The sequence below is a fragment of the Strix uralensis genome, chromosome 1 (genome assembly GCF_047716275.1).
Source record: "Strix uralensis isolate ZFMK-TIS-50842 chromosome 1, bStrUra1, whole genome shotgun sequence".
Lineage (NCBI taxonomy): Eukaryota > Metazoa > Chordata > Aves > Strigiformes > Strigidae > Strix > Strix uralensis.
Window position 1 is genome coordinate 122,859,700 of NC_133972.1, and position 27,848 is coordinate 122,887,547.

The following is a 27,848-nucleotide window of genomic DNA, read 5'->3' on the forward strand; positions in this document are numbered from 1 at the left end:
TACCTTTGGAAGGACCTTAGGCCTAGTGGATTTATTATATCATGGTTTCTAGAGGAATTTCTGTATTTTAAACTATCCTTTGGGCCCAGGGCTATATAAAATGCTCAGACACTTTCATTGTATTCTGGTGATTATGCATATGTATTAATTTTTTAACATTCTGCCACATCTGCGGTGTTGATATCACAGGACCGATTTCTCCTGACAGATACTCCTGGGTAAAGGAGATCATGTGAGGATCATGCAGCACATACAATTTGTGTGGAGGCAATTGTATACGACCTTCTCTGCATTGTCCTACCAATGACCCCTTTTGTAATCAAGCAGAAATCATGCTCCTGAAGAGTGGGAGGTATTACTGCTTCCATGCTGGCCTGTTCCCGGGCCCCCACTGCACAGACATTGCCAACAGTAACAAATTGCTCTGAGTTATGTGCGCAGTGGTTTAGTGATGTGGACTAGTTATTTATTAGAGAGGGAGCTGAGACACCAGAAAAGGGTGAAAGAGTGAATAAAAGAAAAATCCCAAATCAAATGAAATGAAGCTGCCTTGTCTAGCAGGCTTCTTGCAAAACTGATCTCTCCTTGCTTCTAGATCACACCTTATTTATCTAATGGGGGATCACATGCAGAGTTTTGAAAGTAAAGCCCTTACAAATAAAGAAATGTACCCAAGGGCTGTGGGTAAAAATGACAGAGTTGGACTAAACCACATCTCCAGAGGTGGCAAATCAGTGTTTTATTGTTTCTTCAGTCAATTTCCTAGGTATAAACCTGACTGCGATATTGATTGCCTCTCTCGGAGGCACCTTTCAATCTGAAGATATGTGATAAAAATAAGGGACCTCCTCCCATACACTGGAAAAGGGAAAGCAGCTCCAGAAGAGTGAGGGCCCTGTCTAGTAAAAGCTAGGTCAATGGAGACCACTGAGGCAATGTTGATTGCCAAGAGCAGAAAGCCAGGCTCTGTGTTTGTTTTGACTTGAAAAAGAAACTTCCAAGTTTAACACCAGGGGTCTATAATAGGAGAAGAGTTGTTTATGGTGACCCTTTAATGGTTGTATTGATGTGCAAAAGTGATGTCATTAGACTACTGGTCTGCAAAGATAAATAAGTTTCACCCTCAGTGATAAAATTCAGTTTGCCCAGAACAGGTTTCTTGCTTGCTTGCTTAGTGGTCACCCATATTAATGCTTGGCACATTTGCCTGATACAGAGGCCTGAAGGGCTGGAGATGCTCTGGAGAGGAAACTGTCAGCTCCTGAGGAGCAAAGGGCTTCACTGGCAGAATGAGATATAGCAGCAACGTGACCCAGACCTGTAAAGATCTGGAGCAGAACAGTGGGTGGGAAGAGATTTTGCTGCAAACTGCAGGGCAAAAAGGAGGCTATGCTGAGTAAGTGCCTCACCCTTTCCTGGGGCCCTGCCTGGGCACCAGAGTGACTTGATTTGCTTGTGTGATGCACCAGAGAAGTCAGAGGTGTTTTACAGTTGGATCAGCAACTGTAGCACATGTTCCTGGGAATGGAGACCCAAGGAACTGGTGCTGAGCTCTTTGCTCAAGTTATTCTTCAAAAATCCTGCAGCACGTTGAGGAAGTGGCTTCCGCCAGGCTTCTGGCATGCGGAGAGAGCATCAAAGTAGACATCTACATTTTTAAATAGATGTTAATCGGTGAATTCTGCTGGGGAAATAAAAAATCTGACCTTAATAGTGGCTACAAACTGCTATTTGGATCTGCCTAACCACGGTGGGGATTGTGTCTCCAGGATCAAAGTTTGCAATGAAAAAGGAGATTGGCTTGATTCAGGTCAACTCAGCTCCTCCTCAACAAAACCACTGTGCTGAGACCCTGGGCGTCAGTGAGGCTTTTGGTTAACAGCTTTGGAGGGTCTGAGAGCTGTATCCACAGGGACTCGCTGCTGAGGCTGCAAAGCTAAACGTTGCTCATGAGTTAACCACCTGTATTGTAAAGCAGGGGCTGTGCATGCTTTCCACAGGGACAACCACTAGCAGACCACTTACTTATGAAATTGTTTATTCTGTAAAAAACAAAGTGATTTTTTTTAAAAAAATTGCTTTTTTAATTATAAAGCTTTGAAATACCAGATTATCTTTCTCTTTTCTTTTTTTCCCATTATCTCTTTTGCTGGATAGTACAATAAGTGAACTCTTTCAGTTCCCCTCCTTTTGCCTCTCCCTGACGTTTCAACATTTCCTCAGCTTTGGAGGAACGTTGACCTGTTAAAGCAAAAATAGGTGGATCCTGGATATGTTTCATCAGAAGAGAAAAGTCTGAGGAAGAGGGAAGAAAGCTTTTCCAAGTATTTCACAAGTACATCTCCCAAACTCAGCTGAAAAGAAAATCTGGTGAGACCTGGAAATAATGTTGAAAGTCCAGCTCGCTCCTGAAATGGCATTTCTGTTATTTGGCCACCATGAATAGCAATGCATAGGATGCTTCTCACTACCTTGTGAGCATACAATGAAAATTTATGGGAAGCTGCAGCATTTCCAGTCCAACATAATGGACTTTAATGCCTTTTTTATAGACATCAGTAACAATGTGTCTAGATCCACCCAAAACCCCAAAGCCAAATCAGCTTTGGGATGGAATAGAGGAACTTTCACTGCTGGGAGAGACAGCCTTCCTCCCTTATGAGGTAATTTAATTTTCACATTATGCTTTATGGGATATCCTTTATTTACCTAATGCTTTCCTGTCGAGTCTTTTCAGACTATGAATCTTGTATATTTTATATACACAAAGGTGACTTTTCCTTCCTTTAATGACTGTGGCTTATCAGTGCAGGCAACCGATACTGGACTCATAAATATGTCACTCTTGGGTTTGCGGCAGCCCCTTCTGCTTCGTAAGACTGTTCCTTGCTGCTTGCTCCTCCCTTTTGCTCACTCCATCTCTGTGGTCCGCTTGTCCCCTTGATGCTGCTGAACTCACCATTGGCTGGTATAAATAAATCACTGATTTAAGCTATAGGTGAAAATCATTGTGAAAGGAACATGCAGAGGAATGTAATACAAGGTCAGTGGAGCCAGCGCCTTCCGACTCCAATTAAATATTTCCTGTAAGTCGATGCCAATTGTGCATCTTGTAAGAACATTTGAAAGCGGGAGCTTGAACTCTAAGGGACCCTCTCGCCTTGAAACCTGTTTCCTGTTTAACAAGATTTAACAAGTACAACCAAACATGCGCCATCAGCAACAAAAGTCATTGTAAGTGGCTCCAATGTGCAAAGGTGCTGGGTTTCCTCTCGGTCCCAAATGCCTACCGACCCCACCAGGCCGTCATGAGGTGGCTGCGGCGGGGTGGCATGGTGCCCTGATGCCACAGGGCTGGCATAGGCTCAGCCGTTTTGCTGAGAGGGGTGGAGGGAAAGACAGAAAAGGCAGACTTTTCCAAAGGGGTCAAAGCTTGTTGGGTGAAAGCTTCAAATCTTCATCCTACTCTCCCAGGAGTCTTCTACAGAGGATGTGATAACATCTTCTCTGTGCTGTCTGCATCTTCAGCTTGAAACACAGCCTCGCTGATTATGAGGTGCTTTGAAGACATCATTGTGGTTGAAGACACCACTTTGGTGCCTGGAGTAGGCTGTAGCCCAGGCTGAGCTCCCTGCTCAGGGAAAGAAGAGACCCGAGGCAGAGATCAGTTACTGTAAGCCTTTGGATGTGCAATCAGATATGGGGACACTGGTCATGAGAGCCCCAAAGTTTAGGGAGTCCACAGGATGGCCTTTTCTGGCTGTAAATGCAATGAAAACATGTTCACTGTGGTCAGGCACTGAGAACACAGTGCTACTTCCTAGAGGGCTGTACAGTGCTAGGAGACATCCATACGTGTGTGTGTGTGTGTGTATATATATGTACAAATACACTCATATGTAAAATATATATACATTAAAAAATGTGTGTGCTTATATATCTATATACATCTAACTGGTACAAATTTCTGTGCACTATACATATAACTCACGCTAGAAGCTTTTGTAACACTCTCCCTGTACCTCTCTCCCTAATTCAAAAGGCCTGGGACTTGTGATGAATCCTCCAGGTGCTTCTGAGATAACAACAATAACAATGACTGGAGTAACAATCCTATAGGTTTGCTACAAATCGTAGTGGGATTCGTATACCAAAAAATATACATCTGACCGAAGTTTCCAAGTGCATAGCCCATGTCGTGCCACTCTTCTGCAATCAGCTGCTCTTCCCTCCTGTGCCATCCCTAAGTAGCCAACAACCAGGGCAAGGGCTGCGAGCAGAGGGAGGACATGGGTGAAAAAGAGCAAAAGAAATTATGTAAAGTGGAGCTTAATGTGATAGAGACAGCTCTGTCCTCAATACTGGTCACACGCTGCTAAAGACATTTCAGTCACAGATGTTAAAACAAGAATAATTTTCTTTAAGGAGGTCATGAACTTGATATATAAGATATATTAAAAACAGTTTTTTCATTGTCAGGGAGGAGGAGAAGCTTGGGAATTTGATACGGGCTCCTCAACATGTTAAATGGGCTGCCCTTTATTTGAAATCCATCATTATGGGATATAGTTCAAGCTCAGGGAGGATAGCACTTTTCTGAGAGAAGTCTCCTTGGTATTTTCCTTGACTCCCTGGGCCATGCTCAGCTGGGAGCCAAATCCATCCTCTCTGCCCGCTGCGATGCATGGCATCAAAACAACAGGCCCATGCCTTGAAGAAAGACCTCCGCAAGGTCCTCGTCACCCAAAGCAGAGATGTGCTAGTGTCCCTGCCTTATGGCTGAGGAGTAGACACTCCATCAGGGCCTCCGGGACAGTCTTCCTTCCTCTGCAAGCTGCCCATCACCCTTCCTTGCCATGGCTCAGGGCAGTTTGTCTCTTCCCATGCACCACGTCTTGAGCCCAGTCTCTCTGGTGCTGCCTGGGACCCGGCAGCCTTCTCAAACGAGGACGTGTGAACCAGGAGCAAGCAAGAGCAATGCTCAAACAAGAGTGTTCAAACAGTGGGCCCAGTCTTTGTGGGAGCAGGTGCCCGAAGCTCTGTTCATATCCCCCATGCACCACCAGTCATGACAAGACGGCAACCAGCTGCTGGGCTGTGGTGGCTTATTTACATTGCCTTATGTCTGTCACTGGCCCAGTGCATGCCTTGTGTGTGCGGGCAGTGAGAGATCAAAGAGGTGACTTCCCTGCAAGGGATGCGGGCAGGATCTGTGGCCATGTTTGCTTAGCAGGTTTTACCAACCGAGGCTTTGCCGACCACATCCGCCCCATGCTGCACCTTGGGCTGCCACTGTGCAGCTGTGGGGAAGCATCTGAGGATGTTCCTGGACCTGCTTGCCGGGGAACAGCAAGCTGTGTTACCCTGCCTCAGCCTTGCAGGCAAGAAACCTGTTGGGCCATGTTGGTCCACAAGCCACCCCCTTCCTGGAAAGCTGAGGAGTGGACAAGGTTGGCCGGTGCTGCAGCTGGTGCAAGCCAATGATTCACTCTGGGATAGAGCTGGCGTATGGCTGAGATGGAAAGTGCTCCCAGTTTTTCTCATCTAGACGTAGCAATCACTTGTTGACACAAAAATAGGGTGTGAGTCTACTTTGGTGCCTGTGTGTTGAAATGTCTAGCATCATCATCCTAAACTGACTCCAAAATCACACGTAAAACCAAGACATTATACGACACTCTGCTGACTTCAACACAGCCACCCATTCCTGCTGACTCATCACAGCACAGGGGAGAAGTGCGATGTTCAGGGATCTTGGGATCTGGTGCAGCAAGCAAGAGTTTTGAGACAATTCTCCAAGGGAGGAGCACGCAGGAGTAAGCGAGACTCCTGCTTATGAAACCAACAGTTCAGACACGCAGCTTGGAGGACACCTGCTCAAAGTGCCCATGTGCAAAGCAGTGGCACAGAGGAAGACTACACTTCATCTCCATGTATAAAAGGGCTTTGATTTACAGTAAATTTGCACCAATGGGCCATAAGAGAAATGTTTCAAGCACCGTTAAAGCTCAACAGCACCTGTAAGCTGAAATTGAGGTGGCTCCTTTGGCATTGAATGCTAAACATAGCATTTGAAAGAAGCAGCTCCCAGCCTAAGGAGCCCAAAGCTTCACTAGATAATATACACAAGATGGAAGGAAGGCTGAAATGTATTTCCCTTGTACAATGGGAAACTGAGGCATGCTGCGGCCCTGTGTTCTGAGAGTGTGACTTGGATTTATGCAAGGTGTCTGGAGCACAGCTGGGCATTAAAATCAGAAACTGTGTCTTATGTCTCTGCTCAGGAGGAGGAGGGGATGAAATGACTGGCAAACATTTCCAGACAGACGGTGGAGTGGATTAGTAGAAAAGAGGATGCAGATCTCGGCCGTTCAGCTGCCAGCAGAAAGGAGGGGGAGTACAGTTAGGCAGCTGGTGGAGAAACAGGTGCAGGGAAGGTTTCCTGATAGCTGTGCTGTCATCCTGCTTTGAACCCTCAACTCCTCAGTAAATCTTCCCTCTTGGAACTCTCTCATCAAAGTTTCATTTCCTCATGTTCCTAAAATAGTTCTTGATAAGAAACTTGTCCTGCTGGTAAAGCCCTTTTGGTTACTTTCCTAGAAATCTATTTCCATGTTTTCTCACTGGTCTTCAGCTGCTTGCATTCCCATTTAGAAAAAAAAAAAAAATGGTGAAAAAAAATCCAGACAAGGCTTAACACAACAAGAAGGTGAAATATTTATGTTTAGTAGCACAGCAGGACCTTGTCTGTCAACTTTATTTCCAAGCAATGCCATAAATTTATGGTGGTAGAACTTGCACATAACCAGAGCGTCAGAAGGAAGGAAATATGAAAATATATTCTTTTGCGTGTAAAGGATCTGCAGGAAATACAGACTTCATTTTCAGTGGTTTCTTGCAGGGCATTTTGTCTTCATGCTACGGGCAATAAAGATGGAATAGAGCAGAGGTGGTCAACTGCAGTTTTTAAGGCATGAGGAGCCCTTGGGCAAGGCAGGTGTTCTTTTCATGTTCAGCTGTCTTATTGGAGATACATTGGGGCTGCACTGGCACAGGGGCTCCTGGGCAATCCGAGGTGGTGGGGAAAGTGAACTGGTAGAGTATACTGGGACTAACATGGCTAAATCACCTTGTAACCCAGTCCGTATCCATATCATTCCCACTCTGTAGGAAGGCAGTGGGGAATCACTGCTATCCCCAAATGAACTTCTGCCAGACCTCCTCCCTCAGCTTTCTGATGCCGGCGGTGTTGTGCTGTCCCACAGTTCTCACTTGGAAAAGATTTTGACACATAGCTATGAAAGTTTGCCTGGGGGAAAGTTGGCCATCCTGCTTTGTAGGGCGAGAGTTTTCACAGAGACTCATAATAATGTGGGAGCCCAAGACTACTACAGGAATGGCAGTGCTGGAGGGAATAAAAGTTTGTAGGTGAGGGGCACTTGGCTGTTTGTGGTCTCTTTAGGTGAACTAACTACCATTCCCTGTGGCAAGTGCAGAGGTCTCTATATAAAAAGCTACACTAAGAGAATGAGAGGTGATCTTACTGGGATGGCACCAAAAAAAAGGTTGAAGAGTTTGTTCTGGAGCGACTTGAATGCATTATGTTAGAAGTGGGTCATCTGATGAGAGCATTCAGGGAAAGAGGCTCTGCTCTTAAATTTGAGTGCAAAGCTCAGACAGCAGCTTAGTAACTCCTGTGAACTGGGAAACCAGGTATCAGAATTGTTGGTTTCTCTTCTGAAGAATTTTTAGCTGATTTTGAGTGTCTAAAACAGACGAAATAACTAGTGCCAATTCTGAGGCTGTCATTAGAGATACCTGTTTTTGCATGATGTGCAAGGACTGTTTTGTAGGATGAGAAAGGCAGAAGGAAAAATGTGCTAGAAGTGACCTGTTCACAACAACCCTGTTTTGAATTTGTCAGCAGTGTGGGGCAAAATTGGAAGCTTGATGTAGGCAAGGGACTGCCTGAAGCCCTTGGAACAATTTATCCAGCCAGTCCCCCAGCCCTGTTAGCTTTTTCTCCTGGGAATCTCTTGGCAGTCTGGATGATCTATTCTGGTGTTGCAACCTGCCCACAGTTGCCATTTCTTTCAGGGTCCCTTTCCCTCAGAGACTTAATGACTGAGAAAAAGTTGCTGCTTCCCAAAAGGATCAACCTTTCCAATGCTGGTTCCCTAATCACTCCAGGTGGCTGCACCATTTTTCCCAGGATAAGGAAGGGGAGGCAGTGCTCAGCCCTCTGCTCCTAGTGCAGGAAGATGCAGGGCTCTTCTCAATGGAGACATGGAAAGAAGTTCACAAGCTTTAACAATATTCCTTAATAGATAGGTCATCACAGTGTAGCTACCCCATTAGCAAACAGCATATTTCTGTTTGATTTTTCATGTATTTCTTCCCACTCAAGTCTGATACAAACAAAAAACACTGCCCCCAGCTTAGCCCAAAGGTGACCTCTGGGCAATAGAGTCTCAGAAGTATCCAAACTGCACACACCCTAAACACAGACATACATTTTTCTAGAGTCAAGAAGTCTTTTGTGTGGGTTTGCAGCAACTTGCAGGCATTTGGGAGGGAATCAACCAGGAACCAAGACAGTAATTCCTCTAGTGTACATCAGATCTTAACAAAATAGCCCTGTAATATGCTTCGCCCTCTGCACTCAAGTCAACTGCCCTGTGAGCAAAAGCCTATTTTCTCTGGGATCAGAGAGATCCACCATCCCATGGGTTGTCCTAGAAAATCACATTCATTTGTCCTGACTACAAACTCTGGATCGAATCATTGTCTCATTTGGGTTAATGATAGTTTCTCATTGTTTCTCATAGTTTCTCATCGAGTGCCATGGCAGCGCAAGAAGGCTTCATCCCAGAATACACCTAGGAGTGATATTTAAATAATCTCAGTATTTAAACATTTCACTATTGAATATTTCAACATCAACGTTGGCAAGATTTTCCAACTTACTGAAAGTGGGATCCCTAGTGATGCAAGGGGCTCCTCACTGATGCCTGAATACCATTAAGAATGTTTGTTCCTACTTGTCCTAATGCTAATAATTGCAGCAAATTGATTTTAAAATAGTGAATCAGGAAAATCTGCGGAAATGAGTCACTTTTTTGTGTATATTGCACATATTAAACATGCAGAATGAAGAAAATTTAGTCATCAAAGCACAATTTCCAAACAGTCTTGCATCATTAAAAAGCCATTTAGCTTCGTAGTTCAAGGTTAAGTTTGTTCCCAGAAGATGAGGTAATTTAGTAAAATAATAAAGCTCCCATTAAACAAACCCCGTAATAGAACTGAGCCTTAGTGGCTACAAAGGAAGGAAACCGTAACTTCTGTCAAAGCACAGGGATGAGATTAGCATTAATAAAGCATTCCTCACAGAAGAGAATGATAGTATATGGGGGAAGGCACATCCAAATGGCTCTCATTTCCACCACGTTTCCTCTCAGATATGAGCTTTTTAATTAGCCATCGGAAAGAAAACTGAAAGTGTACTTTATCCTTCTCAGTTTCTCCCTGACTATTAATCTCCATGCTGAAAACAAGTGCCACCAGCCCATCTTATTGTTATTAGCTAGTGGAGACGTAAAAGAACTACATTCATATTCCTTATCGCAGCCCAGAGGTATTTCCTTTGTGTTACGAGGAGTATTTTGATTAGTTTTGGCTGTGTCTGCAGGGAAGACACAGTTTATATTTTCCACAGCTAAAATCATTTCTAGAAATAAAGGTTCATTCCAGCACTCGCCAGTATTTATTGGTGGAGTTTAATTGCTGAAGGGATTTCATTGTTGAGCCACAGCCATGCCTTTTTTAACTCCTCTTGGTTTCATGACTAAGTTTGAGGCAAAACATTGATAGTGGATTGTTCCTGTGGCTGGTTGCTGATTTTCAAAGAGTCATTTATTTGAGGACTGTAACTTTTCTCCCTTGCGACCACGCTGTCCACTGGTGGATGTGGACCATTGCTCATTTGCAGAGCCAGAGAGGTATTCTGTTGGGAGGGATCTCCCAGTCCTTTTTTATCATGTGTCTTGCCTTCTCCCAAGGTGTTTAACCTACTCTTAAAAGCACAGGTGATGGGGATTCTCCACTCTTCTCTGGAGGACCTTTTACTTTGCCTGTACTTTTGCTAAACGGGCAGCCCATCACTTCTGTCTGCCAACAGAGAAAAAAACATGCCTTTTCTCTTTGCAGCAGTCTAATTTAGATATTTGAAACCCAGTAGCTAAAGACCCACTTACTTTTTCCTTCATTGGATAAGGCATCCCCAAAATACTCAATTTTATTCTAGACGATGCAGCAGGTGGGATCTGAGCCTACGTGGCAGTTTTGCGGTGGCCGCCACTGCCTGATGCTCTCTCTCCTGCTTGTACTCCATGCTCCCCCGGAGCCGGGATGGTAGGGGGGGACCATGCACAGCATTGTGCTGGGGAGGAGCAGTTCTGCCCATCCCATTTTCTACACACAGCCCGGGGTACATGCACAGGCTGTTGAGCAGTTGTGGCACTTTTGCTTTCTGGTAGGAAAAGTTCCCTGGCAAATCTGGTCACGGCAATTCAGGCTGATGCAGCTCTGTAGCTCCCTGTGGCTTTTTATCACATGGAGGGGGAAGGAAAGAGAAATGTTCTCCTTCCCCTCTGCAGAAAGAGGATGTGGCAGCTGAACTGACAGCCCCCAGGTAAGAGGCATGACAGCACCCAAAGCCCAAAAGAAGGTTTGCAACAAACATTGCTGCTCACTTGTAGCTAAAGTCTCACCACAGAGAGAGGAAAAAAAATAATTATGGTGCTTCACAGGTGTACACGTTTTGCTTGAGGGAATTGATGGGAAACATAACCCACTTTTGGGTATAACAGGAGTAACACACAGTTACACTTTCCTTCTTGAGGCTGCTAATTTTGCATGACTAAATTAGCTGAGGAAACCAGATTTTAAAAATCAAATGCTGGCAAAGTTCCCGCTGGCTCAAGGAAAAGCAGGGCTGCGTTCTGCTTCAGTTTATCTTTTATTTTGCTCACAAACCTGAATTGAACAGAGGTTTAGGAGCACTAATTGGGAATCAGCACAGGTCCCTAAATAATTTTATAATGACCTGTATTGTTTTGCATGTGGAAAATAGAAAAAAACCCCAAACAACAATGGCAAATGGGCCCCTGATTCATGGATTCCTGTCACCTCAGACATTTCCTACTTTGGCAGCCTATGAATATGGCTCCAGATGAAGGATCAGGGTACACTTCACTGTGAATTTTTTTTCTGCTACAGTTATTAAGCACTCAAAGTGCTTTTATTCTCTGCAGTTGCTGTTACCCTAAACCATACAGGTCAGGTTTTACCTACTGGAGTTACATGGCCTTAAGTATAGCAGCACCCCAGGACAGCTTTGCTCTCCTAGTTGAGCTACTGCAACATCTCACAAGCTGTGACAGTCATCCAGGAGCATCAGAGACTCAGGGCTGTGGAGGCAACTATCGTCACCCAGGGCTGACACTGGCACCCAGGAACTCAGGCACCAGGTGCCCGAGCCACCCACTGCTTCTCTTTGTGACCCTATATCCCCAGTCTCCACAGGATATGCAAGAGCAATGCTCCTGATGTAGAGGCACTTAGATACAGTGAGCAAACCCTGTATTTATGGAAGGTCTGAAGCAGATTCCTCCCACTGTTATAGCATATGCCTCAAAAGAGTTTTTGTGTACTGCATAAATCTTCCTGTGCCCTACAATCCAGGGACCAATAAAAAAGATACCTAAAAAATGTGGCAACAGTGCATAGTCAGCAGTGCTTGAAATCAAAACAAAGTCTTCAGTGAGAAAAATGAGCTTCCCGCTCTGGAAAAATTCCTCATCTCCAGTTTCCCAAATGCCATGGCAAAACATTATTATCTTGGCTCTTCCTATCTCTAGCATGTGTCATTGAAAAGGCCTGAATGAAGTTGCTATTTGTAGTATATAGCTCATGCAAAACTTGTATCAATGAAGCCACTTAATTGCTTTTCTTTGGGATATTACGCAATTGGCTCTTCTGTAGTTGTTCTCCTTGTCAACACTGAGATCTCATGACTCACTGTCATGCAGGAGGCTTCTCCTTCCTGCCAGCCTAATTCCACTCACGACCCAGTCTCTGCTTGCTCCTGCAGATGGGACACCTCCTGTCTTTGTTGCTAGCTTCAGGAATGCATCAGAAATGATTGTATTCAAATGAAGGTAGCAAGGTAAGGCCCTTTACTCCTTTAAGAAGCTCTGCAGAATGGAGGTAATGGTAGATAAACTTCCTTATGCTATTCATTAATATTGAATTGTTTATTGAATAGCTGGGAAGCATTGCCACAGCTTGATTTGGAGGCTCTATAGGCAATGATGCATTTCTAATAGATGCTAAAGTAGTGCCCGATAGCGCTGTCATGCAGAGAGGCGACTGAGTGATACCTGTTGCATCATTCAGAAATTCAACCCTTACTGGAGGCTACCCCAGGCTTGAGCCATTCTGTCGTGAAACCTGATTGAGGAACCCTGTGCACAAGTGTGTGGTTCCCTCTATCCCTCTCATTTAATGTCAAGCAGATGCTTTAAGCTCTGCAAATGTAAAAAGTGTGTTCCTGAATGAGGGCTAGTATGAACAAGCTCCCTTAAAATCATGATTGTTAAACTGACTCCATTATGAGATCCTCCTTCCAATAATGCACTGCTAAAACTCAGGAGTCCAATTCATGCTGAAAGCATCTAGAATGGAAGATATTCAACATGTTGATGATGGGAGAAAAAAAACAGGAGAGAGACTGCCTTATACAGCTTTTTTTGGGAGGTTTCTGTAAGTGCCTGCTGCTGGCAGCTATCAGGTATGGGATATGAGGTGAGGGAGGTCTTCGAGGGCTCAGTCCAGCATTCCTCTTCTTACTGAAGATTCCTCAGGTGTCTCCTTCTCTTCATCATCCACTACCTTTCTCTTTTTACCTTCCTTCCTCCTAGCTCCAGGGCAGGCCCTCGCCTCCTCATTAGGCACTGAGGCTCTGTAACACCTCCTGCACCTCATCTGAAGCACCCTGTGTTGGGTTATAAGCCATCTAGTGAAGGGTGTTTGCTTCAGGTGGGCAGTTAAGCTGAAACACAGCTGCTTTGGTTTATACTGAATTTTATAACAGCTCATGATGTCTGCTCCATCATGGCTGCTTCCTGATGGCTGGAGAGCTTCAGCGAGCCAAGGGGAATGATAGTTTTACCTGTGACACTATGAGAGCAGCCTTCATCTCTTGCTCTGTCAAGGTTTGCTGGCTTTGCCAGCTACCAGAGCTTATTCTGCTGCACGCCTATTAAAAAAAAAGTCCAAGAGCTGTTTTTTTATGGGGTTGACCCAATCCGTCAGTCCATGAACCACCTTTACAAGATGTGCATGATGCACACCCACCTTGGTGTCAATGGAACAGAGCCCAGCAAAGCTCTCCAGGGTGCAGATGAAACGTTCCCTGCAAGACGAAAGGGTGATAACAGCAGCACCCGAGGAACATTCCCGTTCCCACCTACCACCACCACCTTCTCTCTTTCTTGAAAACACAAACAAGCCAACCCAATTTGCATTTTCATAGCTGGGAGTAAATGACTGGCAGATTAATGAGCATTGCTATTTATATCTAAATAATCACAGTCCTAAACAACCGCTTGGAGGCATCAGTATGGAAGGTAAGATTCTGGGCTATTATTTGAAGGTAGGTATTCAGGCAGCCCTTGTCATCAGAAAGAAGAAAACACATCCAAACTACAAAAATGCTTTTACCATATTTTGGACAAACTGAGGGAAGCTGGAAGAAGAGAGATATGCCAGCAGTGTATCTAGACTTGGCTTGCTTACCAGAGTATGCTGGCCTTAACACTATTCAGAGCAATTACTTTTGTTAAGCAGCTTCCTTTAACCATCTTACATTCCACAACCCTGCTTGGGACTTTGACAGCAGGCTGTACTGTCCAGATCCATAGGGTACCCAGAATTGTTCCTCCCAGGCCAGAGTGTGTGAAGAGTCCTTGCAAGCCACCTCTCCCCTCGCTGCCTTTGACTGAGTTTCTGCAAAGTGAATCTCTTGGCTCAGTGCAGAGCTTGCGAGGCCACTTAAATCTCTTTGACCCCTTAATGAAGTTTTCAAAAGGTCTTCATAAATCTTCATCACTAATAATTGCTTAAAGCCCTGCAGGGTTTCTCTAGTGGCATTAACCACTAAAACAAGTAGACAGGCTCAGGTATATTTATTGCATTCATCTTCATTATTCCATGGGTTTTCCTTCTTTCTAGTCTTTTACATAAGCTACAGCCAGGAAAGGGAGCGCAGGAGTGGGAGCTCTGAGTCAATACCGCCTGTCTGGCAGTTTGTAACCATCCACTGTGACTACGTCAGATTAGTCCTCTTCTTGGGAATGTTTTCTGTGCAGGCAGCAACTGCATGCTCATCATTTACCCTTCCATAGTTAAATCATCATATTGTTCCTCATTTGGGAAAGAATCTGATTTTTGCCTTTCCTCTGAAAGCATGCCTCGGGTCACAACCTGACAGCTCCAAAATGAATTAGTTACCTGCTTGCCCTTCTAATTTTTTTCTTGGAATTTTGGCTGACTTTGGTAATGGCTTTTTATGAGTAGCATGAGTCTTCTCTGAAATAACTGCCACCTTGATGGATATGTAAGGGTTACTAGGAAAATACATTATTAAAAAAAAATAATTGTTTACATACCATATATTGTGTTCTCCAGAGCAAACATGTAGATTCTGTATACTCTGTCTGCTGCTACACCTCTGGGAAATGAGGACAGAAAAGGCATGAATGAGGTTCCAGACAAACAGAAAAATACTCCAGCACAGGTAAAGTCACTGAAATCAGTGAGAGCCTGTCCTACCTGTGTGATGGGAAAGAGTTTAGAAATGACAGATAAACATGAAGTAGCTGAACACATAAGGAAGTTTATATCCCACCATAGTTTGAAGAAATGGTTCCAGGGCTAATTCTGCAGACAATGGAGGACTAAAGCTCCATAGAGCTCTTGAAGGGTTGCAGGTCCTCATGGTTCAATCTGGTCCAGCCAAGCTTGGGCCACCCCATTCCATCACAAAATCACACTTTTGTGAGCCAGATAATTTTCAGGGGTGACTTTTCATTAGGTATTTTGTTTATGCCATCAAGATACAGTAGAGTGCCATGGAAGTGCTCTTTTAGAGCCATTGTGACTTTATTTTATTTTAAATCTATTTGCATTACAAGAAGGCCTACTAACCTCAGGAAGGACTGAAACAATACATGTGGAGCAGAAGAGAAACGATATGCTTGCACAGGCAAACAAGGTCTTCTTATTGAAAAATTTGACACTGAAATCTTAAATCTGCTCAAAGTACCAGTCATGAGTAACAAAATCTCCTAGGTACCTAGTCTAGGTCAAGACTGGAAGGAAAAATAATGGCTGACGAACACAGTAGAGACTCAAAACCCACACTGTGATGTGTAAGGTGAGTCACCTGAGGTATTAAAGGAGAGGTCCAAACCCACCTGAGCTGATATTTCTTCCATTGACTTCAGTGGGTTCTGGGTGATGTCATGCTGTGATGCTGTCACACGTGAACAAGGCAGATCATTGCTTTTAATACAGGGAACTGTAGAATGTGTTATATGATGTCCTCTGTTTTCTACTCTAAAATGAATTGGTTAATAACGTGCTAGGGACATACTTTTACCCTAATGGGGAAAAAATTAGATATTATCTGACCTCCTGTATGCTAAAGGCTATGCAGGTTTGCCCAAGTGCTTACACAGCTGTATCCAAAAATTCAAATTAGGTTGTAGTTTTTGAGTCCTCAAGAGACAAAAATCACAGGCAGAGGACAGAAGAAATCAAAGGGTCACCATCACCTGAAGTCCGTGAAATGACAGGAAGTTGGAGAGATAAGAAAGGAGATTTCAGCAAGTGACTCATGGCCTGTGCTTTAAGAAAAGATGGAAGAGCCTCAAATCCTGGCCAAAATGACAGAAGTTCTTACTCAGTCCTGAATCACATATACGTGTTGATCCTTAGCCTGTAAGTAAAACACATAAGGCTGTGATCGGAGATCCCCAAGGGAACACATCTGAGGCATGTAGGTGGCTGTTGCTCTATGGCCAAGGTGTTGTCCCTGACTATATGTCTGCTCCTAACCCTGTCCATTTAAGCCTTCCACTGACTAGAAGTTGGACATCTAAATAAATGTCTTTAATGATATAGGCCTCATGATTTGGCTGATGCTTCGCCCACACTGTGTTTCTCCATGATATAACTCACGTGACTGCAAATCTCTAATGTAAATGTACCAGGCTGGGGTAGGAAAACAACGCTGTTGGTCCAGCACTTCTGTACTGGGGATTTACAGCAGAGATGCTACCTGGCTACGAAAACAGTCAGGAAAGGCAAAGTTTAAGTTCATACAATGAACTATCATACCATAGTCCCATGATACGCTGCCTTTGGCAGCTGAGCTGCTGTAACCAGCTCCTACCCCAGATGCTTGTTCCCACCTCTGGCTTGTGGTTTGTCACCTCCTCAGTTGTGCCAAAACAACTGCATGTAGAGCAGTGCTTGAATCAGAGCACTGAAGTGATGGAAGTTAAAAATAAACTGTTCATGGGAGGAGGAAAGGGAGAGTTATTTTTAGTTGTAATTGTTTCAATGGTCTTTCTTCCAGTGTGGTCCCACAAGGAATTTCATTAACGCAACTGGGAGAAGGCGGTGGATTGCTGTGCTGGCACCAGGATGACTCCTCCAGGCAGAAGAGTCCCTCCTGGCAGAGGGAGAGGATTTCTTAAACCAGGATTGCACCAGGGCCAATGTGCTGTAGAATTGCATCTTCCAACATGCAGAGTTATGCCTTCCCTACCTGGGTCAAAGACAGACCCAGGTGTCCCAGGCTCTCCATTTGCTATTCTGTCTCCTAGATCCTCATAGCATTCATTTTAAAAAGTATTGTGTACAAGCCAACTTATTATTAATAAAAACAAAGAAAGAGACATTGAGGTTTTTTCCTGTTTTATAAACAAATATTCCTTATAATCATTCTGAATATTAGCCTCCTCCACAATTTGCTATAGTATGGCTAGATGTCACTCATTAAAATCTATTCAAACACAAAGTGCACAGTAAACTGAGAATAAAAACCACCAGAAGATATGCAAAAACCCAGTTTTATTTAATGAAGTTCATTACATGATCAACAAAGAAAATATTTGTACGTTCCTTAAATAGCATTAAAAGTTCAAGGAAAAACATCTGAAAAGAGTTCAAAAGGTTGTAGCGCAGCTACAATTTGGAAATTCGCAGAATAATTCAGCAACTTGCTTTTGTTTTGGTCTTGGTCATTTCTGTGCTTTGATGAACTTCGCTGTGAGTGAGTTACATGTGCAGAGCCTTGGTTATGTCTTATGGTTCAGGCACCTCAATGATTTCCTTCTGTTTGAACATGAAACACATCCATTTGCATCCAAATGCTTCTGCTGGATTACTCAAGAGTCACTGCACCAATGAAGCACGTAAAATACAGACAGTTTTCAAACTGCTGTTAAGTCTTGAAGTAAGTAATAAATTACTTTTTTTTTTTCGGTGTTATTAAAATTATTAAATGTTTTCTGTGATATTGATTGAGTTTCAAAACATTTTTCAGCAAAATGGGGCAGTGGTTTAATTTCCAGCACGCAGAAAAATGAAGTGGTATCCTGAGTCCCAAATCAAGGCATCCTCCTTCAGGACTCCTGATCCATGCACTGGATTGCACCAGTTCCTAGATTCTTGGGTGTACAGGCAGGATTTAAATTTAAATTACTAGACTTTCAGTATGTTTAGTATGTCCTTCAATTCTCTTCTAATAAATAGAGCCAAGGGCATAGTGAGTCTGTTTTGTAATTAGATGATATAATTGTCTCATGAACTCTGTACAAATTACCTCTTCTCTGTATTGTTTTTGCAGTGTATTGTTTTTCTTGAATAATATGGCACATATCCAGTTTATATTGCAGTCAATAAATTACTCTGGTTTATAGCTTGATGGCCCACAAATGAATAACTGACATCAACAAAAATAATTAAGTCATTACCCTTTTTAATACTGTCAGTATTCTTCACTTAGACCATTAAATTTATTTTTAATTATTAACACATTTCCTTAAAGGCATTTTTTGCATTTTTTTTACCAAGAGGTAACCACGGATGAACCACTTTGCTCAGCTTTTAACAAATTTGTGACACTAAGGTTGACACTAGAGTGTAATGATGTAAAGGAAATTGTATTTTATTGCATTTTAATTAAACAGGTCAACTTGCACAGGCCTTTCTCCAGCAAAACTCCCACTGGAGTTTGGTCCTTCACCGTTAGACGTTATTTACTTCTTGAGCTTTAGACAGCAGGTTTCTGCTTTCCAAATAGAGGATTGATAAGATAATTTAATCCATTAAATTGTGTATTTTTGACATTCCAACTGACAGATACTGGGAAACATTGTGATGTTGAATACCATAAAGAACATATGCTGTTATTCCTTTTAGTGTAATTCTAGGTGTGCTGGATTCTGCTTTTATGCAAAGAGTTGGGTGGGTTCAAGGCAGCTTGTGAGCCAGCGCCAGTTTCTGAAACCCCATGGGGTGGTTGGCCACAGCTCCGTGCCTACTTTGGGAGTATGGACCCAGGACAGCACTTCTTCCTTGTGTGGAGGAAGAGCACATCTGGGGGCCTTATTACCTCCTGGGCCCTGCTGCTGGCCCAGGGTGCAGGGGCTGGGGTGTGTACTCTGTTTTCCAGGCAGCAAGGAGGTGGGTAGTTCCTTCTCCCCTTGCATTGCACCTGAGCAATGGCACCCCACATTGTTACCACAGCTCTGGCTTGCTGCACCAACTTGCTGACTCCAGGCTGGTATTTCTTCTGTTCACTTGAAAACAGTCACAGAGCCCTGACAGAGATTGTCCCCATCAGCACCTCCCTTCCCATCCACTTAACATTTCTCTCCAATTCTATCCTCAGTCATAACAAAATGGCTAACATATTCTGCTTTTCCTGTAATAACGTTGGCTGTATCCAAAATGCCCAGACAACGTAAAGAATTCAGCCGAAATACTCACATTTAACGTTCAGCCAAGCTCTTCTAGGGCCAGTCCTGCTCATCTGGTCCAATCCTGTTAAATTCAGGGACATCCTTTTCCAGCTGAGGTTTAATTGTTTGCTTTCTGATTCTCTCCATAAATTCATCCTAGTCAGCTTTATGCTCCATAATTCCAAATGCTGAGCTATGGTTAGCATATTTCTGTACAGAATATTTTTAACCTTCTAGTAACTACAGCTCACAACCATTAGTTTCTCCTCCCTACGCTTATTAGAGGAAACACTCGTGGAAGATGTGTCACCTTCTGGACCTCAGAGGCACATGTAGTTCCAAGCAGGCTCAAGCAAAATATGTTTTTTTCCATTTCTTGCGAGCAGAAATGAAGTTAATTTGTTTGGAAAACTCCCGCTAAAGGAAATGTCATTCGACAATTCTGTTGCAGCTATCAAAAGCAAAACCAAACAGATTTGAAAACAGCACATATCACAGACACAGTTTGTGAGATGAATAGTAACTATTCTTGTAGGTAGCAAGAACTAGAATAAGATTATAGCTTAAATTCTGGTTTTAGGCTGAATTACAGCCTCCTCCGGTTCCATGAGTGAAATATCTTGGACCATATTCATGTTAGCCCCTACCTTTTCCAATAGAAAAATTTTAAAACCTTAAACCCAAAGCACAGACAGCAGTTTAAGCCAGTTCAGGGGCTACTGCTTCCTCTGTACCCTGCTGAGGTAGAAAACAAGAGGTTTTGCTGCAGTTTCTGGTAGCTGAGCAGGGATGAGGTGCTGAGATCATAGCTTCTGGTCCAGGTGTGACAGACCTTTCCTACCACATCATGTGTGACCCCGTTACCAAAGTGAAAGACAGAGGAAAATGCAAAACACTTTGTCTGCCCTCTCAAGATCAACCTTGTTGCTAATTTGTGTCCAAGTTGATCTTTTTCTTTAAAGGGTTAAATAATTCAAAAACAATGTGTAAAACTTTAATTTGGATAAAAGGAAATGTTTTGATGGATATGAACATTTTTGGAGTGAAAGAGTTTGGCTTAGTGTAGAAGCTGAAACACTTTGATTTATGTAATTTTACCTAAAGCTGTGGTCATTACAGACCAGTTGGTAGCCTGTGAGGAGTGGTACTGCATAGGGTGTCACATTAGGGGCATTTGGGGGAAAGCAGAAAATAGCTAGAGAAAAGCCCTCCAGCCAGCTGAGCACTGCTGAGTTTTCATCTCTCAGCACTCCCAGGGCTCTGATAGTCTGTCTCTGTTAGATTTAGCTGTGATGCCATGAGACGCTACTGCTGTAACTGCTCTTGTCTGCCTTTCTGCTGCAGTCACCAGCCCCCAGAAGTAAGTGCAATGTAAGTTTTAGAGGGCTGTGCTGGCCACGGGGCTGGAATCTGCCATCTTTAATGTCATCTTTAGTGGCAATGTCATGGCATGTACATCATAAAGAGATGCTGTTAAACTTGACAGAGCCTGCTATAAAACACAGAGAGCATCTACATTACCTTTACCATTGTCAGGTTCATTACAGGAACTATGGTAGTTGATGAGTTAGGGCTGATTGGGTTTGTTTGGGACCAAAAGCTTCCAAGCTGTGACAGCAGAAAGCTCTGCATTAGCTGTCCAAATGTTCACCTAGCTTTTGGGACAGGATCTGCTTAAAGCCAGTTTGGTTAAGATGCAGTCAGGACTTGAAGGGCCAAGTGGCAATTCTTGTTGCTAACCTCAGAACTGATCCATTAGCAAGGTTTATTGCTTCACCAGGTATTTCCATGGAGGTCTGTGGAACTGGCTCTTCATGGGTCATCGTGAACGAGGACAAATTCCAGCTGAATGAGTAGCCTTAGACCATTTTAGGATCTGAATAAATGAGTGGAGACAGAGAAGCACTTCGTTGTAAGCACTGATTCACCCACACTAGAAGCTGTGTGTGATTCATTATGGGGAAAACCCACCTACAGTGATATTGCAGTGAAAATGCACTGCTGCAAAGCAAATAATATATGTAAGTTTACAGTGAAACCTTTTCTTTTCATTATTTCACAGTCGTGTGTTTGATTGTCATCAGTAAATGCTAAATGCATGATCCAGATACCATCCTGGTTACTGATGGATGTTAGCAGCAAATCCTTGAGGTTATCCTCTTTCATGGTATTCCGTTGTTTACTGAAAATGCCCAGGTCCTTTTATTTTCTCTAGAGTCTCCCATCACATTGATTTACTCCGAGAATTAGTTTCTTCAGAAAAAGGCTGCTAACTCTATCCATATTACGAATACCGAAAAAACCCCAGCAAACAGTAACTGGGATTGCTCCCATCTACTTTGCTACTATTGTGTTACATCGTTAAATACTGAAACTATTACACCCATCAAGGAAGATAAATTAAGAAATTATGTGTGTAAGATGTATGTATGTAAAAACCCATAAGAAATTATTACATCATTAAAAAAAATCCTTATGTATATCAGACTACACTACTTCTTGCCTATTTTCATCTAATCGGAATTAAAATGAAGTCGTTTGACTCCTTAAAATTCAGTCATCTGTGACCTTTTAAAATAGGTCAGTAAGAGCAGTGAAACAATGCAGTATAGCCACCTAGTTAGGAGCATCTTTCGGGACAATCAGCGTTTTAATTGTTCTTTTTAATGTTTCAAAATACCTTTAATAATTAGTTATAAATTCAACCTAGGCAGCAGTAACGGCAGTACAAAACCAACCTTTTCCTAAAGTAATCGAAAAGTGTGAATTATTTGCACAGCCTCGGCGGTCCTGGAGGCTTAAGCGAAATGGATAAACACTGCCAGTGATTACATGAACGAAATGGAAATTGCGGTATTCACACGGCGAACGTATATATTTATACTTTTAACTGCAAATAGAGGGCTGTGTCCGCGAAGCCATTAACAGCGAGGGGAAATAGAAAAAAAAAAAAAAACCCAAGCCCACAACAAACCACCACCAACCCAACCCCAAAACCAACAAAAAGGGTAAGAAAAGCAAAAAGAGAAGGAAGGCGTCGCCTCCTCAGAGGTGATTTAGCAGCATCTGTTATCTGTGGGCCGGTGGGGATGGGACCCGCCTGACCAGGACCTGTCTCCGCGGCTCCCTCCCAGCCCTCCATATAGCAAATGAAGGGAAAGGCTGGCGTCCGCGGGGGGCAGGCAAAGCAAAGGCGGGGGGTACACGCGTTTTGCCTGTCGGTGGGGCCCCCCACGTCTAGTCAGAATCCTCGGTCTCTGTCCCTAGCTCGCTTGGCATGCTTGCGCATACCTTCTGAGGCAGGAGCCATCCACCTCCTTTTTACAGCAGTGAGGAGCGAGGCTATTAATAGGCTATCTAATTACTCCGAGCTGTTAACTCTGATGTCTCTAATTCTGTGATGTGGTTGTTTTGATTTGTTTTTCCAATCCGGTAGGACTCTCATTTACAGAACTGGTCAGACTCGCTCTGGGAGATATTATTTTAAAAATTTAAAATCAACTTTCATCCCAAGCAGGAACAAAGTCCCCAAATTTTGTCGTTTCTCACGAAAGCAGCACTGAAAACATTATGAGTTCGCATCAAGGGAAGCGTTTTGCTTAGCTAAGATTGGGAATTTCGTTTTTGTTGGTTTTTGGTTTTTGTTTTGTTTTTTTTTTTTTTTTAATTTGGTCTCAGACATTTCGGTAAGGCAGGTAAATGGTGGGGGAAAACGGTTTCAAAAGGGAAGGAGAGGGGGTTGCCACGGTGCCCGGAGAAACGGTGCGGCTCCGCCGGAGCTCGGCATGGCCACGCGTGAAACGGAGCTACTCCCGCAAAATGCCTCCAGGAGGACGGATTCACGTTGCCCTGTGGAAAACATTTCGCTGGAAGGTTTTGACCCATTCTGATGGTTTATTTTATTTCCTGGGCAGAGAACTAAGAAGGCAACGATACGCGGAGGTGCTTTGTCCGGCAGGTTTTGATGCAGAAAACGGTATTTCCTTCATGGTGCGCGCTAGTGGCGACAATCGGCCCAGAGAATACTGGGGGGGGGGGGGGGGGGGGGGGGCGGGAATTTGCCTATGTGGGGTTTGTGGGGTTTTTTTAATTGAAAAAGAATGAAGTCTCTGCAACCTTTGCTGTGGGGACGGGGGCGGAGGCAGGATAGCTAATTGCAGATCGGATTTGATATTGCCTAACATCCGAGATAAGGGACGGGGGGGAGGCTGAGGCGGTGGGGGGTGGGCCCCGCCGTCCACTCCGGCTCCAGCTCTCTCCCACAACAGGCTCTCCCAGCAAGAAGCCCGAGAAAGTTTCCCCCGGGGTTTCCGTGTCCCATCCAGCAGAAGGAACCCCTGAAAACCTTCCCCGGCACCCAGGGACCCGGGGCGAGGGGGGTCCCCCACGGTCTCGGGCCGGGAGCCGCGGCGGCGGGAAGGGCGCCGGGCTCCCCCCGCGGCCACGGGCGGCGGCGGCTCCCCCCCCCCCCCCCCCCCCCGCGGCCCTGTCCCCCGCGGTGAGGCGGCAGGGCCCTGCGGGGGACGAGGGGGCTTTCCTTCTGGCCTCACCCTGCAGTTAAAAATAATAGATAATATAGTGTTCGTCACCACAAGGAATACAATGAAACACAGCCCCACCTCTTCGGAGCAAGGGCATTGAGGTAGCCGTTAGTAAAAGCATCAAAATTAGGCCATTTTTAGTCACCGGCCCTTAAAAAGCTTTAAAAAAGCGGAGAATAAAACCATAGCTCCTCATATTCAGCGCCTCTGTGTACGTGTTGGGAAGAGACAAAGTGCATACGCGCCCATTGGACAGAAGCAGCTAAATCGTAACCGTGTTTCTTAGGGCGCTGCGGGGGTCCCGGCTGCTCCCGGTCACCCCGAGAGCTGGAGGGCATCGTCCTCGCCCTGTCCGCCCCGCCGGGGTTCACCGTGCGGGTACGGCGGAGCGCCGGCTCCGGGAGTCAGGTTATGCGGCAAGAGGAGCCTCTCCTCCGCGCGTTTCATTGATTTTAATTTTTTTTTTTTTTTTTAAGGCTGAAATTATTAACCAGGCGGACCTCGGAGACTGGAGGAAGGGCAAATAAAAAGAAGCTGCAGATCATTATTTAAAATAAAAACCCAAAACCAAAAAGCCCATAAACCCCGCACTCTTAGCCACCTATTGCATAAAAGTCCGTGCGGGCTCTCTGCTGCCTGCTGCTTGCTTGAGCGTCAAGGGTTGAAAGACACCGTGGAAATCACCCAAAAGCACGGCGGCAGCAGGTCACCAGTGACGGGGAGGCCGCTTACTGCAGGGGGGAATAACCTCCCATCTCCCCCTCGCCGCCGAGCACGGCTTCAATCGGGGGGAGAGCCGAGCCGCCGGCGGGAGCGGGGAAGGCTCCCCGGAGCCGGGGCTGGGGGTTCTGCCAGGGGCGGGGGCAGCCGGGGGGACCCGAAGCCTGCCGTCTGCAACCAGCAAGAAAGGCTGGAGCCTTTGAGTGCCTTTGAGTGCCTCTGCGCACCCGGGCAGCCCTTCTCTAGGAGTTTTGGGGAAAGAAAAATTAATCCCTCCTCATCTTGGGAACTGGGGGCTCCCCTCTCACCACGGGACACATCTGATCGCTGGCAAAGGGCACCCCCACAGTGCCCGACCCCTTTGCTCTGGTGTATACAGGACCCTGCTGCTCTGGGGGGTCGCGTTTCACGAAGCGCTGCCCCAGCTCCCGAGACTGTCGCGCCCGGCCCGAGGGGGAGGTGATGGGAGGTGGCAAAGGCCCCTCTCCTTCGGCTGCTGCTGAAATCCCGTTTTCCCCGGTTGGTGCGGATTTTGCCCGTGCCTGCGCGGCGGACAGGGGCAAGCAGCCGCGGGGGAGCGCGGAGCCGCCCGGCCAGCAGCTCCCCGCTGGGCTGGACGCGCCTGAGCGCTGCCCGTGCCCCGATCGATAATTCCGCTTCAATGTCACAGCCACTGGGGAATGGAAACACTCCGTATAGTGGGGTGGCCTTGATAAAAGTATATTTTAAGTAGCGCGGATAAGCGAACGGGAGAAGGCGGGGGGCGAGCTGCCGGCACGTCGCCGGTAATAACGGCTACGCTTATCAGCCCGGCCTAAACTCCCCAGCAGCTCTAAAGTACATTAAGTTACATAAACACGGCTCGGAAAAGAATACACTCCATCCTGCGATAGTCACCAAAGTGACCCCCCGGACCGACGCGCACCCGAGCCCGCCAGCCCCCACGGCCGCAGCGCCCCGGGGGCACCGGGGCCCGGCCCGGCGGGCGATGCCCGGGGCTCCCGGGGCTGCCTGAGCCGGGGAGAGGGGGGGCGGCGGGGGTGCGACCTCCCCCTCTCCCTAATGCACCCCAGACCCGGGAGTGGGGGAAGGAGCAGCCACCCTGTGCCAGCACACGGCTTTCCCCCAACCCTTTTTTGGGAGGTTGAAGTGCCCATGAGGGAATTTGCCTTAATTGAATACAAACCTTTATTTTTTTTTGTTCCCCCCCCCCCCCCTCCCCAATCTGCCTCCTTCCGTCTTTGGCCACAGCGAGCAGGAGCGGCAGTTACCTCGCTGGCACCCCCTCCCCACCTCCCCAGATCCCCCCGCCCGGCTTTTCTCCGCAAAAATGCCTTTGCACTCCCCCTGAAGATGCTTCCCCGGGTGCCTACCCCGGCCCCGGGGCAGGAGATACCCGAGAGGCTCCCAGGGCCCCGGGGTGAAAGTTACGTCCAGAAGAGTGGGATTTGGGAAGGGAGTGACGTCATGAAGAGTTAGGAACCGAAGGCTGTATGATTTGAGCGATTCGGGCGCAAACCTGAAACGAAAAGGAGTGGAGAGGAAAGGGGTGATTGGGAATGGTTTCCCACCCCGGTCCCAGTTCAAGCCGGGTTTTCTTATCGGGTTTATCGGAGGAAATAAAATGAAACTTGTAGCCCGGCTATAACGTAAACAGGCTAATCAGCGGAGAAAAAACCCGAGGCGCCTGAAGTGTAAAACACAGGTCACTTTGGAGCCAGCGAAAGAGGCGCCTGCCAGGCCAGCGCGGCTGTTCTTCTTCCCAGCCATCCTCACCTCTCGGGCAGGCACCCCCCCGGCCCAGGCAGGGCTCTGCCGCCCGCCCTGGGGGCACATGGGCACGGACACCACCCTCCCAGCCAGCAAAGCCTGTCGCTTAAAAAAAACAAAACCAAAACCACGGCATTTCTCGCATTATATCCACCCTTACACGTCTTGGAAATACCCTCGGGTTTCACTCGAGAAGGGACATCCAAAAGTTTTAAACGAAATGAGGGGTTTAGAGCCGATAGTTCGGCGCTTTTCACCGCAGAAGTTTGCAGTGGCACCACCCAAGCAGGGAAGAAGCGGCGTGGGCATAGACACCCGTGGCTTCCCCTGTTCTTGCCGCGCTTTTGCAGGTAAAAAACGCAGGAAAACGTTTTACGTTTCAAATTCGGGTCGGAAGACACAGCGGGCGTATACAGACAACGAATCGCTGCCCTCGTTTGCAAAAGCTTATATTCTGTTTAATATTACACCCACTAAAATACATCTGGAAGTAAAAAGGAAAAAAAAGTACTTCAACCTGGCAGGGTGACCAAAAGAACAATATTCTTTAGAGAGAACTGACAAGAAAGACGTATCGCCTTTAATTATAAAATTTAATAGAGAAACGGTTTCTCGGGAAAGTGCTTATTTTCCGATCAAATCCCTGCCGCGCTATACCTCAAAAATTAACGAGCACAATAAAACTTCGAGGTCGCAATCGGTTCGCCCACGCCGGCGGAGCGGATGGCTCCAGCCGGAGTTTTACCGTACCCCCAGCACTGCAAATACTTCACCTCCCGCTCACCTTGCCTGGAAAGACGGAAAGAAAAGCCGTGCCTATCCCAGGAGCGACAGTACGGCGCATCAGCAGGTTTGGGCTCGGTTTCTGTCGGGCGGGCTTATGTCTGCCGGCTGCCGAGAGCCGGGTTCTGCTCTAGTCCAGCCCTTTGCCGCAGATGACTCTTTCTGTACAAACTGATGATGACAGATATCCAGCTGATAACCTCTGGTGAACGAAGTTATTTTAATTTCCAGTCACTTTCCTGCTAAGTACCATATCAGTTTGTACACAGCTGAGATAAGAGGGCGGGGGGGGGGGGGGGGGGGGGGGGGGGAAGAATAAGAAAGAAACAGAGGAAAAATGCCTACCGCCTGCTGCTGGGGTGGACACATCCCACAGCTTGCTTTGACTTCACCTGATGGTTGGGGCAACTCAAGGAGGAGCCACGTTTTTTCCCCTCGGATAGCTGATTTTAACGAGCAAAAAATAAGGACATTGAAGGGGTGAGACGTTCACCTGGTTGCTTAGGGCGAGAGCCAGGCACGCATCCTCCCGAGCCAGAGGCCGTCTGCTGCAAGGCCGGGACTTGAGGGGGGAAAAGAAAAAAAAAAAAAAAGCATCTTATAAAAGGTGAATATTCACCCGAAAGAAGATGTTATCCTGGGCGGGGGAAATTGTGTATTATTTCTGTGTTAAAAAAAAAAAAAAAAAAAAAAGAGAGAAAAGACTCGGGCATCTGGGAGGGTGAGTCCACCTCTGCTCTCCCCCGCTCCCCGAGCAGGGGGTGCGGCGCCCCCCCGCTGCCGGCACCCCGAGGTGCTCCCCCGCCCCCTTCCCCGGGCTGCTCCCGCTCCCGCCCCCGGCGCGGCCGCGCTGCGGACCGGCTGCCCGCCGGGACTGGCACCCCTGCGGGGAGCTCCGTGTTTGTTTAGGGCTCGCCGAGCCCAATCAGGGCCGGCT

The 27,848-nt window shown here is 46.0% G+C and overlaps 2 long non-coding RNA genes across 4 annotated transcripts; one reads left to right on the plus strand and one right to left on the minus strand.

The window, feature by feature from the left end:
• Window positions 1-12,140: 12,140 nt before the first annotated feature.
• On the plus strand, window positions 12,141-17,026 carry LOC141947831 (uncharacterized). Its single transcript, XR_012630281.1, has 2 exons — window positions 12,141-12,229; window positions 16,706-17,026. It is a non-coding gene; the product is annotated as an uncharacterized LOC141947831 (long non-coding RNA).
• A 161-nt stretch (window positions 17,027-17,187) lies between these two features.
• LOC141947820 (uncharacterized) lies at window positions 17,188-27,814 on the minus strand. Of its 3 annotated transcripts, none has more exons than XR_012630280.1 (3): window positions 27,257-27,814; window positions 26,913-27,150; window positions 17,188-20,973 (listed from the first exon to the last, which is right to left on the minus strand). It is a non-coding gene; the product is annotated as an uncharacterized LOC141947820 (long non-coding RNA). The 3 variants fall into 3 exon arrangements; XR_012630277.1 differs by lacking the exon at window positions 17,188-20,973 and adding an exon at window positions 25,674-25,877 and having other exon boundaries at window positions 26,913-27,113; XR_012630274.1 differs by lacking the exon at window positions 17,188-20,973 and adding an exon at window positions 25,674-25,877.
• Window positions 27,815-27,848: the final 34 nt, after the last annotated feature.